Source organism: Zalophus californianus, chromosome 12 (genome assembly GCF_009762305.2).
Source record: "Zalophus californianus isolate mZalCal1 chromosome 12, mZalCal1.pri.v2, whole genome shotgun sequence".
Lineage (NCBI taxonomy): Eukaryota > Metazoa > Chordata > Mammalia > Carnivora > Otariidae > Zalophus > Zalophus californianus.
Genome location: NC_045606.1, coordinates 38,420,433 through 38,432,812, shown reverse-complemented (window position 1 = coordinate 38,432,812; position 12,380 = coordinate 38,420,433). Strand labels below are relative to the sequence as shown.

The 12,380-nt window shown below is 41.4% G+C and overlaps 1 protein-coding gene across 5 annotated transcripts in view; it reads right to left on the bottom strand.

Moving 5' to 3' along the window:
• DYNC1I1 (dynein cytoplasmic 1 intermediate chain 1) overlaps positions 1-12,380 on the bottom strand; it is a 306,141-nt gene that overhangs the window by 46,647 nt on the left and 247,114 nt on the right. The gene's annotated exons all lie outside the window — the stretch shown is intronic.

Genomic DNA, 12,380 nt, shown 5'->3' with positions numbered 1-12,380 from the left:
CTTACAGGGATGGGTTGGAAACTCAGTGTACACTAAATGTGATTCAGTGAGCAAGACAAAATTATTTTCATTATTGCATTGTGTGTAATATGGCCACATTTAACATTTATTACAATACATAATCATTTTGGGTGGATTCATTTTAAAGGTAAAACACCACTACTTTTCCTTAAAAATGAAATTTTTCCAAATTTTTTTATTCATAAGAAATCGAAATTATCATTCTTCCCTCATAGCTAAGATGGAAAAAATACCAGGTAAGATTGTCATCTTACATTTAAACCCTGGCAGAGGATGTCAACATGAAATAGGTAATATTTATTGATTTCACAGTAGTTGCCTAGAAATTGAAGATTATCTTTCTAATTTGTGCTAAGTCATTACCCGTCAGTCACTTAGAAAATTTTGTTTTCAGATTCTCCGTTTTGTTCAAAGACACTTTGTTAAAAGGACCGAGAGGTAGGTTAGCTGCTAGGATAGATTCTACAGTGTCAAGATACATTTGAGGGAAGTCAGTGATTTCCATCAATCAAATATGTGTCGTGAATGGTTCTTGGATGACAGATCCCAGGGTTCTGCCCAGGAACCACATCCAATGTCAATATGTGGGTTAAGTCAGACCATCTACCTGAGCAGTAGGGTCATAAAGGTCAACATAAAAGAACTGAATTTTAGGGCCCCAAAGTTTTAACAGAGAAAGCATTTGGAGGCTGTGATCAATACAAGCAGAAGAAATTCTAGCCCTTTGAAGACTAAAGGAGTAGACTGAGCTGGCAAATACATGAACAGTATCAAGAACCTAAATCCTTACGAAGCTGTACCTGGACCAAAATAAATATTAACCCAATGTTTAATTGGAATGCACTGAAACTTTCCAAACTGGATGCAATGATAAAAAAGTCCAAAGACTCATAACTTGTCTAGCCACTAAGCTAAACTACAGTACAGGAAAAAAAATTACCCAAAACCTCAGCAAACAGAAAAGCTGAGTGGAATAATGAATGTTTTAATCCAGCCAAGAGTTCATACTTCATTTCTAAGTATCAACTCCAGCATTTCTTGATGGATGGGAAGTTTAATGGGCTAAGATATAGTAAAAGGTAAGAGTTGGTACTCAATAGAATTTATTTAGGCAATGCATTTTTTTAAAATTATTTTTTAAAAGGACCATCAAAGATGGACTTTTAAGTATGCAGCTTTTTACTGCTCTCTTAAAAACAGCCTCATTGATATATTATAGAAGGATATTCCAAGGGACTGCTCAACATTATTGAAATAGCAAAGTCATGAAAGGAAACGAAAATGGCAAAATGCCCTTGGAACAGGCAAGGAGGAGAGCAGGGCAATTTTTGAAGGAGGAGATTTAGTGGCGATCATGGAGATATAGAGATTGTAGGAGGTAAAACTGCAGTTTGGTTGGGAAAAGGCAGAAGGTAAACAGGATGGGAAAGGGGCAGCAAGGTCAAGGACAGGGTGTCTGTGCTCTGTTTTGTTTTTAAAAACGCTGGAAGGGCAAATGGGGCAGACGGAGAAGAGAGACAGATGATGGGTTATCGTGGGAATTCACATGAAAGATCTAGGAGAGGCCTCCATGAGGACAGGTAGAGAACTTACACTCTCTCTCTGTCTTCCAGGCTCTATCCGCACACGCCTGTGAGGGCGCAATGATTGTTTGCTCTTACTTATTCATTTGGACTCTCCCAGATATCGCCTCTATGGTAATCAACCATAACAATACTATTTCCTACACATGGTTATATTTTTACTCTTTATCCACAAAGACAAGGGTGATTCTTTACTTCCCTTGCATGGAGTTAAAACACAGTATGTTGATAATTAAGGTGATGAACAAAGCTCCTCTTACTATCAGAAATGGTTGCGTTAGTATGCTTAAAAAAAAGTACACTGTTAATTATTATATCTTAAAGTACACTGTTAATTATTATATCTTAAGTTCCTCATCAAAAAAAAAAGCCTCTGTCACTAATATGTAGTTACTTATTCTTTCTTCTTAATTAGGATGATGAAACAGAAAGAATCATGTTAAAATTTCAAGATTCTTTAACACTGTTAGGTAGGTTAATTTTCCACCTATGGACAATGTGGCTTGTTGGTGCTCATGAACCAAAGCACTCTTCTGGGAACTGTTTAGAAGACTAGACCTCCAAAAATATATGGTATTGTGTTCTTCCTTTAGCCTTTCTCAATTCAAAAATTCAAAATGTGCAATCTTCATGGGAAATTTAAGTAAAACCCTATAAAGTTAACAGTAATATTTCTTCAAATCACAAAGAGAATTGGCAATGCCTGTATTTTCTCCAAATATGCCTTTTCATTTAACTACAATATTTCTGAAATCCTATGTACAGAAATTTGGTGTTTTAGTCTTGCTCTTTAAAATCATAGCTTCTCTCTGTCTAGAAGTGTGTGAAGTGCTACTATCTCGTTGGCAATCACATTACTTATGCAGAATGAGTGGATATGGACTTTGCTAAAGTCTTCAAGATTACATTCATTTTGCTCAGTGTGCTAATTGCAGCATAACATTCTCCCCTGGAATACAGATTTTCTGGCCTGCTATTTTTGTGTTAGAAATGAGAATTCTTGGTCAGTAGAATGTACAAAATGCATGTCTGTGTTGCCAAATTTTCCTGTTGTTTGGTTTGCCTTTAAGCTTAGGGGGCGGGGGTGTATCTTTTTGAGCTACACTTATTTTTATGCACAAAGTATTATACTGCAGCTACTTTTTAAATTTGACTCCTAACTAGTTCAAAGTCTTATTTCTTAGCATCAACACTTTCTACCACTTGAAGGATTCTTCTTTATGGGATTTGATTTGCAATCTTCTATGTTCTGAACGTTTGTGTCCCCCCCGCCCAAATCCATATGTTGAAATCCTAATACCTCAATGTGATGGTATTAGAGGGTGGGGCCTTGGGGAGGGGCTTCGGTCACACGGGTGGCACTTCATGAATGGGGCTGGTGCCCCTCTAAAAGAGACCTCACAGATCTCCCTAGCCTCTCTGCCATTTGAAGACACGCAAGAAGGTACTGGCTATGAACCAGGAAGAGGGGCTTCACCAGAACATGACTGTGCTGGCACCCTGACCTTGGGCTTCCCAGCCCCCAGAACTGAGTCAAATAAATTCCTGCTGTTTAGAAACCACTCAGTCAGTACTATCTTGTTATAGCAGTACAAAAGGACCAAGACATAATCTTCGGTGTGAGGGTATCACTACTTCGATTATCAAGTAAGCCTTCCCCATAATCTTTTTCATCTTTGTCTAAATGATCAGATGACTCCAAGTTACACAATGAGTTTAAAATAAAGATTACCAAGGTCACCATCATTGTCAGAAGGGTTCAAAAAACAATTACCCATCTCATTTTTCTCTCTGTTCTCCAACTATCTGAAAATTCTCATTGTCAACAAGAATGAAAAGAACCCAAAGCCTTGATATCCAGTATTTTCTTTTTTTTTAATTTCCAGTTTTTTCAAAACAATATTTATATTTTCACTCTGCCCTTTTTATAAAGATAAAGGAGGTTATTTTCTGTCAGTCTTAGAAAATAGACTGTAATTTTAGATGTTGCTACCATTTCCTTTAAATTTTATGCATGTTTAGATTAAGAAGAGGAGAAAGACTCTAGCCAGTGTTGCCAAGAGCATCAAGTAGAACCATTGCTCCTAGGACACCACCACAAAAGGTTATGATTAATTTGGGGTTTCAAATATATTCACAGTACAAACCCTTGGCCAGAACAAGTAGGGTATTAATTATATCAGGGAACCTGACTGGGGGGTAGGACAATGATTTTCCTTCTCCTGCCTGAATCCTGAACTAGCTCCCCAGTTCCCTAACACAACCCTGATGAGAAAGGAGAGACACCTCAAAATAAAGGCACTGCCCCACCAGCTCTGCAGGATGGGGAATTTGAGACCGAACTTCAAGTTGGTTTAGAGCATGACTCTTCAAATTCTAGCAGCATGGGGAATCGCTTGGAGGGCTTATTAAAACACAGATTGGTGGCCCCACTCCCAGAGTTTTTGATGCAGAATGTCTGGGGATGACAAAGAGAATTTGCATTTCTAGTAAGTCCCAGGTAATGCTGCCCATGACGATCAAGGGGCCACACTTTGAGAAGCCTTGGTTTAGAACTGCAGAGAAGTGGTATATCCCCCACACCTGAGTTTGTCAACCTGCTAGACCTGCTACAGCAAGCTGGGGACAGGTCGTGGACAGCTTTTTTTTTTTTTAATTTTAGAGAGGGAGAGAGAGTGCATGGTGGGGAGGGGCCGAGGGTGAGCCAGAGAAACATAAGCAGGCTCCATGCCCAGGACAGAGCCCCATGAGATCACAACCCTGAAATCATACCTGAGCCAAAGAAATCAAGAGTCAGACGCTTAACCCACTGAGGCCCTCTTGCGGACAGCTTTGAATGCCAGATTCAGGAGGACTTTAGAGAGTCCACAATGGTCACCTTACACAATTCCCGGCACTCTTGTTAAAACTTAGACATCACCTGTGAAATGCATCTTTGATATTTAGCCCCAGCTGCTCTCAAATTGGTGCCGTTCAGAGATCCTCTGGAGTCAGGGGTCTGTCCCATCTCTTGCATGATCTGCAACGCCCCGCCTCCTCCCACCACACCCCACCTCCCATTGCTGTCGGCAGCTGAGCGTGCCTCTGACTTGACCAGAGAATAGGGACCTTCTCTCATTCTCTGTTCCCCCTTCCACTTCCATGTAGCTGAACCCATCCCATCTTTCTCCAGCCTTAGCAGTGTCCTGCCTCTACTCCCCTCCCCAACCCCACACAGCACCTGAGAGCATCTTTCCTAACTGTCAGACCACTCACCATCCATCTGCACTCTTCCCTGGCTCCTTCTCTTCAGGCCGCAAACACGCTCAAGTCTCTCAGAAAGTATAATAACCAAATGCTTTGTGGGCTTGGCTCTCCCGGCTAGCCCCTGCTCTGTCTCCCTCCGCGCCACCCCAGTCTCAAAGAGTGGTCTTCCCTCCTTACTCCACAACCAGCCTCAGTCTGTGCTGGGGCCAGAGCCACCCTCTTCTTGCTTGTCCATCTGTGTATTCCTTCTCTTCCGCAGCCCCTGGGGCTCCACGGTTGTACCCTGTCCTCTTTGATTTACATCCTATTCTTAATTTTTTCCTAGGGGTAAATGGCTGACTATAGACTGATTACTGTCACATCTAGATTTTTTTTTTTAAAAGTCAGCTCTCCACCCAACATGGGGCTTGAACTCACAACCCCATGATTGAGTAGATTTTTAACCTCACTCTTATCCCTGAGCTCCACTATTTTCAATCACCTTTCAGGAATTTCCAGGTGCCTCAGCTGGAGCGTGCCCCAGATGGCTACTTTTCTACCCCCAACCTAAGCCTGCTCCTCCTCTATTTCCTGTCTCCGTCACTGGCACCACCATTCTTCCCCTCAGATGCCTAAGGCAGAACTATCAGGATCGCCACTGACTCTGCCCTCAAATCAAGCCTGTTGGTCTCCACATCCACTTGCTGGTTTCAGACTTGTGTTCTCCACAAGCTTACCATCGCTTCCGCTGCCAAAATTCTGGCTCTCACCTGGATGGCCAAACTAGCCTTCTAACTGGATGTCCCGTCCCTGGGCTTAGCATGCTGGTGTGGAAGAGAACACAGCTTTGGGGGTCACACTAATGTGGGTTCGAATTACAGTTTCCCCAAGTTCTCACTGAGCCCGCCCGGGCAAGTTACTTCAGCTCTCACGCGCCTACTTCCTCTATAGAATGGGGTAATGCATCCACTCATGAGTTGACTGTGAGGACTTACCGAACCATTTACCATATGTAACATTTAGTGCAGTGCCTGGCACACAGTATGACCTCAATAAATGTTGGTTTTTACCCTCCTGCCAACCCCTGTAAATTCATCTTCCATAGAAAACTAACTCCCCAAAATTCCATTTTGATTAGTTCGGTCCTAAAATGACTTGCCATCATTTATAAAATAAAAATAAATTGCACGATCAAGTATAAACCTATCTTTCCAGCTCATTGCATGCATTTCCTGAGTGGATCCCTGCCTTTCGGCCATTTCGATGAAAATGGCTTCTCCCTTGTTGATTCAGCTGCTGGAATGCAGCCCTGTCCTGTTTGTCAGGTAAATGACTCCAACAAAGTTTCTGCTTCAATGTGAAGCCTCCCCTGACCTTGGTTTAGTGATGAAATCTGGTGTGCTGGTGGGTGGAGGGAGGGCAATGTCGTGTTTTAATCCTTTCCTCCTGTATGCTGTCCTCATTAGAAGTTGCAAGAATTACCATTCTGTTCAGAAATCCAGGCTCCTTTTTTTTTTTAATTTTCCCTCCCCATTCTTGATAAATTCTTAGAGCATTTTTTAGAAATCTCTGTTAGTACTTATTTACTTTAACCAACCACTAGCACTCTCCATGTTTCCCATTCCATGATGAACTCATTTGCCTCCATCTTTAGCCTTCTCCTGGAAAGCTCCCTCTGCTGCCTGTCTCAGGGGAACCCTCCCTCTCCCATAAGCTCACCACCTCCCCTGCTGTCTTCTCAAGTAGAAACTGTTCATTCCTGGCTATTCTGTTTCAGGAGAGTGAAATAAAGTATTTGCTCTCCAGGGTGTAGACATCCAGTAAAAAGCCCTGCTTCTTTTAAGCTCAGGCCATGACTCTGTATCATGCTTTCCCTGTTCTGATGGCTCTTCCTAATTCACTGAAGACTAAGCACTGGGCTCATGATCTCCTTTTCCATCCCAGTCTTGCCTTTATTCTGGCCCACTTCAAAGCCCACAGTCCACAAGCACCTTGACCTTTTATTTCCAGGACGCCCTCAGCTCCAGAGAACTTCATGTCCACTTGACTCAGTGACCATATGACCAAATCCTGGAACTTTGTTTATTTGGTTGGTTGGTTTGGTTTGCTTTTATCACTTGGAATTATTTCAGTTGTGAATGACTAAATCCAAACATCTCACTTTCTAACAACAATCTCTTATTTTACTAGTTCTCTGACTCAATTCCTTCCTTCATACCCATTCTTTGATCTTTTTTTTTTTTTTTTAAGATTTCATGTATTTATTTGAGAGAGAGAGAGAATGAGAGATAGAAAGCACGAGAGGGAAGAGGGTCAGAGGGAGAAGCAGACTCCCTGCTGAGCAGGGAGCCCGATGTGGGACTCGATCCCGGGACTCCAGGATCATGACCTGAGCCGAAGGCAGTCGCTCAACCAACTGAGCCACCCGGGCGCCCCCCATTCTTTGATCTTATAGGGGCTTCCAACAACCCCTTGCTCCCTTTACTTTCTCCAGTCTGTTTTCACTTCCTTTCAGCTACAGCGTAGAATCCTCAGCCTCTAACATCAAACACACTCTTGTCCTTATTTCTGATCCCGTGTTCTATTGTCCTGCCATCACATTCTGGGAAAGCTTTGGCCCTGGAGCCAACTATGTGTCCCCCTCATCCATGTCCATATCTGTGCTGTTAAGTTCTCTTGGAGGAAGTTGGCTCTGAAGATCGATGCCACTAGAGCATTCTGGTCTTCAACCCAGCAGGGTCCTCCACACCCCCAGAGTCCATCTTTGCTTCCCTAGTCAGCTCTTCCTCTTCTTTCCCATGACCAACCACAACCTGCTCCCTCCGACACCTCTGCTTCCCAGTCAGTAGACTACTTCATCTCCTGTTTCACTGAGAAAACAAGATCACATGAGACTTCCCTCTGCTTTCATTCACCAAACCTACACACTTGTACATATTTCTCCCCTTCTTTTCCTGTTCCTTTGTTAGAACAGAAGGTATATCACTGCCCAAATTTAAACTTTATCCCCTGCCCGTGCTATGCATCTCATTCACTCGAACATCTCCAGGACCCTTTCTCTGTCTTACACTCGCAGTGTTTTTACTCTTTGTCTTTGATGGCTATTCGACAACAGCAACATCCTCAAGAGTCTCTGCCATCTTAAAAAAAAAGAAAGAAAAAAGAAAAACTCTCTCTACCTCCCATCTTGCTCTTCTCATAGTCAAACTTCTCAATTTTTCTTCAGTGCTTCCTTGCTTTCCACTCACTCCTTAACCCATTGTTATTTGTGTCCCATCCTCAACACACCAGTGGAAGCGTTCTTGCCACGGGCACGGTGAGACTACTAAATACAATGGACGTATTTCAGTCTTTTTTTTTTAATTTTATTTATTTGAGAGAAAGAGTGAGAGAGAGAGAGAGCACAAGAAGGGGGGAGGGTCACAGGGAGAAGCAGACACCCCGCTGAGCAGGGAGCCCGATGCGGGGCTCGATCCCAGGACTCCAGGATCATGACCTGGGCCAAAGGCAGACAACTTAGGCTTAATGACTGAGCCACCCAGGCACCCAAGACGTATTTCAGTCAGATGATACTTCCATGAAGTTTTTGTTGCTCTTGATTGCTCCCTTCTCTTTTTTTTTTTAGCCTTATATTATAGAACATTTTTTTTAAAGATTTTTATTTATTTATTTGAGCGAGTGAGAGAAAGTACAAGCAGACAGAGGGGCAGAGGGAGACGGAGAGGGAGAGGCAGGCTTCCCGCCAAGCAGGGAGCCCAAAGTGGGGCTCCATCCCAGGACCCTGGGATCATGACCTGAGGCAAAGGCAGACACTTAACCAATGGAGCCAATTTCAAACATATTCAGAAATAGAATAATATCAATATCCAGCTTCAATATTTATCAATACTTGCACTATCTAATTCATCTGTGTCCACACACTCTCCCTTCCCAACTGATTATTTTGAAGCAAATCTCAGACATCAAATGATTTCTTCTGTAAAATTTCATCTCTAAAAGGTAAAACCACTTAAAATGATCAAAATATAACCATCACACCTAAAAATAATAATTCATAAATATCATCAAATAACTAGTCACTTTCCCCATTTCCTAATAGCCTTCTAATTTTTCTTTGGAGGGTTGCTTGTCTGGATCAGGAGCTATATAGGATTCATATCTTAAGATTGGTTGAGATGTCTCAAGTACTATTTTGTTCTATTTTGATACGTGGTTTCCACCTCCATTTCTTTTTTTTTCTTTGAAAAAAAAATGGGAGTTTTGGTGTAGAAATGAGATCAGCTGTCCCGTAGATTTCTCCACAGCCTTGATTTGGCTGATTCCATCCCTGTAGTATTTAATATTTTGCATCTTTATCTCCTATTGCTGCTAAATTCAGAGATCTGGTGGAGTGATAGGATTTGAATTTGATTTGGGGGACAAGCCTACTTCAAAAGTGGCATTGTATACTTCCATAACTATGATTGTTTCTATTTTTACAATGTTATCAGCAATAGTAACTACTTAATATTCAAATCCTGTCTTCCTATATTAGCTGGAATATTTCTATAAAGAAAAACATCCCCTCATCAATTATTTAGTAGCTCTGAAGTACAAATCATAGAAAAGACAGAATAAATGTTTCATTCTTTCAGAATAAATAATTGACTGATTCTTCCTTTTACTTATTGGTTTCCAAAATATTGAGTTGGCTTTCCTCATGTTCCCCAAAGATGACTAATGAGTTTTTCCCTTTTTCAGTATTGTTACGAACTCATGAATCTATTACCCTCATTGATATTCTTTGGCCGGCAGAAGCTTATTCAATCTGGCTTCTAAGACCTTTGACAAGAAATACGTAGTGTTTTGTAGCTTCCTTGCTTTCTATTATGATGAAATAGTCCAGGCTCATTTTACCCATTTCCTGCTCCAGGAATCAGGAATCTAGAATCTAGAATCAGTAATTTCTTCCAGGATCTCTGGTTTCTTTTAGTGAAAGTGGTATTTAGAGAGCAAAAACTGGACACCAGGAGTGTCACTGTTACTGGGTTGGTCATTGTTTCTAGACCTTTTTGTTGACTATGTATTTTTTAGGTTTAAAGGTAACACACACCACAAATTCTTACTAATACATCCAACTTAAATTCAGGATTACTGATGAGGTTTTACTCAATTCAAGCACTTGTATCTCCTTTCAACCCAGCTGATAGCACTCTTCAATGACATAAACGCAGTCATTTATCTCATGATACAAACACAATGGTATCAGAGTAACAGTGACAAAACAACCACCAGCAACGTATACTAAAAGTTTTTTGTTAAAACTTTTTTTAAAAAGTTTTTAACTTTTAACTTTAACTTTTAAAAAAAGTTAAAAATTTTTTGTAGTTCTTTTTATCCTTAAAATACATCCCTTTTGGAATGTATAGATAAAACATAGGATTTTAAATTCAGAATCATTCCATACTGTAATGTTTTGCCTCCGATTTCAACCACACTAAGGTTGATTTGTTTCACGTTACTTCACATTTTTAAGATTTATATATTTATTTATTTTAGAGGTGGGGGAGGGGCAGAGGCACAGGGTGAGGGAGAGGGAGAGAATCTCAAGCAGACACCCTGCTGAGTGTGGAGCCAGACGTGGGGCTCCGTCCCACAACCCTGAGGTCATGACCTGAGCTGAAATCAAGAGTCAGACGCTCAACTGACTGAGCCACCCAGGCGCCCCACTTCACATTTCTTAGGTACCACTTTTAAAATTTTATTTAGTTTTGTAATTATGTAAAATATTTACATGGTTCCCAAACCAAAGGTACAAAGTATCTTTTAAAAAAAGTATGGCTATTCTCTTTGTTTCTTTCAGCTTCCTGCCTTCCTGTAAGGAATAATTTTGTGTATGTGTGTCTATCTTTCCAACTTTTAAAAATATATAAATAAATAGTAAACAATGACAACATACTACTTACACTTTTCTCCACCTTGCTTTTCTCATTTAAAAATATATCCTAGACATCACTCCATAATAGTATGAAGAAATCTCCTGCATTTCTTCCTACACTTGAATCGTACTCTCTCATGAGGACTTAAGTTACTTTTGATTTGTCCACAGCCCCAATGATGGGCTCTTGGGTCCTTTCCAGTCTTTTGCTATTCAAGGTAGCCTTTCAATGAATCCCCCTCTGCAGATGTTTTTTTTTTCTTATTTTTGTGAGATACCTTTGACATAGATTCCTAGAAGCAGGAATTGCTCTGACAATGAGCAAATATGCATGATGAATCATTTTTATATACTGCCAAATTCCTCTCTCCAGTGTTGTACCGTTTTACACTGGCAAAAGCAATGTCTGAGAATGACTGGTTCTTTTGGTCTTATCACAGACTATGTTGCTTTTGGATTTTTGTCAGTATGACAGTTGAAAAGTCTCTCACTTTGGTTTTAATTTGGATTTCTCTTCTAGGTACGGTTGATTTCATGTAGTTGAGACCAATTCTTTCCCCTTCTCACAGTTCCTCTCTCAAAAATTATAATCCCCGCCTCCCCATTTCTTGGGTTGGTACTCTTTCAATCTCCTTTTCTAGTTTCATTTCTCCTGTTTATTTCCTAAATATTCCTCTTTTTCTGGATCCACTCTTAATGTTTCTTTTAAAATTCACTGCTCGAACTGTAATAATGATTGCTATTCCTTTTTTTTTTTTTTTTAGATTTATTTATTTGAGACAGAGAGAGAGAGTGCATTAATTGGGGGTTGGGGCAGAGGCAGAGGGAGAAGCAGGCCTCCCGCGGAGCAGGGAGCCCGATGCGGGGCTCGATCCCAGGACCCTGGGATCATGACCTGAGCCGAAGGCAGACGCTTAACGACTGAGCCACCCAGGTGCCCCAGTGATTGCTATTCTGACTGGTACTGGGTATGTACCTGCAGCCCAGAAGTCTCCCTCCACTTCTGTCTCACATCTCAAACTATCTGATGGAGATCATGCATCGTGCGTCCCGGCCCCTTAAATTTAACCTGCACAGTGCTCTTCGCCAACTTGCCCTCCCTCTGGTGAGCTCTAGGCACTGAATGCAGGGACTTATTAGCTCTGTTTCCAGTTGCTTCAGCCATAACTTGCCTTTTTTCCTGAAGACTCCCAGTCTCACCAGCCTTGTATCAAACCATATCACCAATTTCTGTTGCTTTTACCTCATAAACGGTTCTCGAATCCATCTCTCTCTCTCCATCCCAAACTACTGGCTTACACCACTGCCATTTATTCCCTGGACTACTGCACCTTTCTTCCAGCGGCCTTTCCTTTTTTTGGCTCTCAAGCATGGTCAGAATTGCCTTTGAAAACACAATTAATGTAGTGCCATGTGCCAGCTTAAAAACCACCAAAGGCTCCAAAAACACCCCCAAACCCCAAACCACCAAGCCCCAAGTCATGTTTCCATAAGTACACGTGTATGTAAGTCAGTGCTACAGGGCTCTGCAGAGTCAACACTAAAGTGGGGAGAGGGTGGGGAGGTGGTGGGCGGGGTCAGTGTTAGTAAAGAAGGACTTCCATTTTACTAGTATTTGAATTGCTGGAATTTTT